We start from the raw sequence: 3,718 nt of genomic DNA on the forward strand, positions 1-3,718 counted from the left end.
TAGGGTCCGCACGCTTAACGTTACGATGACAGTTATTATGAGTTTATGCATTTTGATGTACCGAAGGTTGTTCGGAGTCCCGGATGTGATCACGGACATGATGAGGAGTCTCGAAATGGTCGATACATAAAGATTGATATATTGGAAGCCTATGTTTGGATACCGGAAGTGTTCCGGGTGAAATCGGGATTTTACCGGATTACCGGGAGGTTACCGGAACCCCCCGGGAGCCATATGGGCCTTATTGGGCTTTAGTGGAAAGGTGAAAGGGGCTGCCTATGGTGGGCTGCGCGCCTCCCCCCTCCCTCTTTCCCCCTTGGGAGTCCTAGTCCAACTAGGATTGGGGGGGGGGGGAGTCCTACTCCCGGTAGGAGTAGGACTCCTCCTGCGCCCTCCTCCTGGCCGGCCGCCCCCTCCCCCTTGGCTCCTTTATATACAGGGGCAGAGGGGCACCTCTAGATACACAAGTTGATCCACATGATCGTTCCTTAGCCGTGTGCGGTGCCCCCTGCCACCATATTCCACCTCGATCATACCGTTGTAGTGCTTAGGCGAAGCCCTGCGACAGTAGAACATCAAGATCGTCACCACGCCGTCGTGCTGACGGAACTCCTCCCCGAAGCTTTGCTGGATCGGAGCCCGGGGATCATCATCGAGCTGTACGTGTGCTAAGAACTCGGAGGTGCCGGAGTAACGGTGCTGGATCGGTCGGATCGGGAAGAAGACGTACGACTACTTCCTCTACGTTGTGTCAACGCTTCCATTGTTGATCTACAAGGGTACGTAGATCATACTCTCCCCTCTCGTTGCTATGCATCACCATGATCTTGAGTGTGCGTAGGATTTTTTTTGAAATTACTACGTTCCCCAATAGTGGCATCCGAGCCTAGGTTTTATGGTTTGATGTTATATGCACAAGTAGAACACAAGTGAGTTGTGGGCGATATAAGTCATACTGCCTACCAGCATGTCATACTTTGGTTCGGCGGTATTGTTGGATGAAGCGGCCCGGACCGACATTACACGTACGCTTACACGAGACCGGTTCTCCCGACGTGCTTTGCACACAGGTGGCTTGCGGGTGACTGTTTCTCCAACTTTAGTTGAACCAAGTATGGCTACGCCCGGTCCTTGCGAAGGTTAAAACGGAGTCAAATTGACAAACTATCGTTGTGGTTTTGATGCGTAGGTAAGAACGGTTCTTGCTAAGCCCAGTAGCAGCCACGTAAAACTTGCAACAACAAAGTAGAGGACGTCTAACTTGTTTTTGCAGGGCATGTTGTGATATGATATGGTCAAGACGTGATGAGATATAAGTTGTTGTATGAATCATGTTTTGTTGAAGTTATCGGCAACTGGCAAAATCCTTATGGTTGTTTCTCTATTGCATAAGATGCAAGTGCCCAATAATTGCTTTACTTTATCGCTATGCGATAGCAATAGTTGCAAGAGGAATTGTTGGCAAGACGACCATGTGACGACACATTGATATAGATCAAGATGATGGAGATCATGGTGTCATGCCGGTGACGATAGAGATCATGACAGTACTTTGGAGATGGAAATGAAAGGCGCAAGATGATGATGGCCATATCATGTCACATATTTTGATTGCATATGATGTTTATCTTTTATACATCTTATTTTGCTTAGTTTGACGGTAGCATTATAAGATGATCTCTCACTAATTATCAAGAAGTGTTCTCCCTGAGTATGCACCGTTGCCAAAGTTCGTCGTGCCCAGACACCACGTAATGATCGGGTGTGATAAGCTCTACGTCCATCTACAACGGGTGCAAGCCAGTTTTGCACACGCAGAATACTCGGGTTATACTTGATGAGCCTAGCATATGCAGATATGGCCTCGGAACACGGAGACCGAAAGGTCGAGCGTGAATCATATAGTAGATATGATCAACATAATGATGTTCACCATTGAAGACTAATCCATTTCACGTGATGATCGGTTATGGTTTAGTTTGATTTGGATCACGTGATCACTTAGAAGATTAGAGGGATGTCTATCTAAGTGGGAGTTCTTAAGTAATATGATTAATTGAACTTAAATTTATCATGAACTTAGTCCTGGTAGTATTAGCATATCTATGTTGTAGATCAATAGCTCGCGTTGTTGCTTTCACATGTTTATTTTGATATGTTCCTAGAGAAAATTATGTTGAAAGATGTTAGTAGCAATGATGCGGATTGGATCCGTGATCTAAGGTTTATCCTCATTGCTGCATAGAAGAATTATGTCCGCTAGGTGACAGACCTATTGCAGGAGCAAATGCAGACGTTATGAACGTTTGGCTAGCTCAATATGATGACTACTTAATAGTTTAGTGCACCATGCTTAATGGCTTAGAACAGGGACTTCAAAGACGTTTTGAACGTCATGGAACATATGAGATATTCTAGGAGTTGAAGTTAATATTTCAAGCAAATACCCGAGTTGAGAGATATGAAGTCTCCAACAAGTTCTATAGCCAAAAGATGGAGGAGAATCGCTCAACTAGTGAGCATGTGCTCATATTGTCTGGGTACTACAATCACTTGAATCAAGTGGGAGTTAATCTTCCAGATAAAATAGTGATTGACAGAACTCTCTAGTCACCATCACCAAGTTAGTAGAACTTCGTGATGACCTATAATATGCAAGGGATAACGGAAACAACTTCCAAGCTCTTCGTGATGCTGAAATCAACGAAGGTAGAAATCAAGAAAAACATCAAGTGTTGATGGTTGACAAGACCACTAGTTTCAAGAAAAGGGCAAAGGGAAGAAGGGGAACTTCAAGAAGAACGGCAAGCAAGTTGCTGCTCAAGTGAAGAAGCCCAAGTATGATCCTAAGCCTGAGACTAAGTGCTTCTACTACAAAAGGACTGGTCACTGGAAGCGGAACTACCCCAAGTGATTGGCGGATAAGAAGGATGGCAAAGTGAACATAAGTATATTTGATATACATGTTATTGATGTGTACTCTACTAGTGTTTATAGCAACCCCTCAGTATTTGATGCTAGTTCAGTTGCTAAGATTAGTAACTCGAAACGGGAGTTGCAGAATAAACAGAGACTAGTTAAGGGTGAAGTGACGATGTGTGTTGGAAGTGGTTCCAAGATTGAAATGATCATCATCGTACACTCCCTATAATTTCGGGATTAGTGTTGAACCTAAATAAGTGTTATTTGGTGTTTGCGTTGAGCATGAATATGATTTGATCATGTTTATTGTAATACGGTTATTCATTTAAGTAAGAGAATAAATTGTTGTTCTCTTTACATGAATAAAACCTTATATGGTCATACACCCAATGAAACAAGTTCATTGGATCTCGATCGTAGTGATACACATATTCATAATATTGAAACCAAAAGATGCAAAGTTAATAATGATAGTGCAACTTATTTGTGGCACTACCGTTTAGGTCATATTGGTGTAAAGCGCATGAAGAAACTCCATGCTGATGGGATTTTGGAACCACTTGATTATGAATCACTTGATGCTTGCGAACCATGCCTCATGGGCAAGATGACTAAAACTCCGTTCTTCGGAACAATGCAGCAAGCAACAGATTTGTTGGAAATCATACATACTGATGTATGTGGTCCGATGAATATTTAAGGCTTGCAGCGGGTATCATTATTTTCTGATCTTCACAGATGATTTGAGCAGATATGAGTATATCTACTTGATGGAACATAAGTCTGAAACATTTGA

Source organism: Triticum aestivum, chromosome 7A (assembly GCF_018294505.1).
Source record: "Triticum aestivum cultivar Chinese Spring chromosome 7A, IWGSC CS RefSeq v2.1, whole genome shotgun sequence".
Classification (NCBI taxonomy): Eukaryota; Viridiplantae; Streptophyta; class Magnoliopsida; order Poales; family Poaceae; genus Triticum; species Triticum aestivum.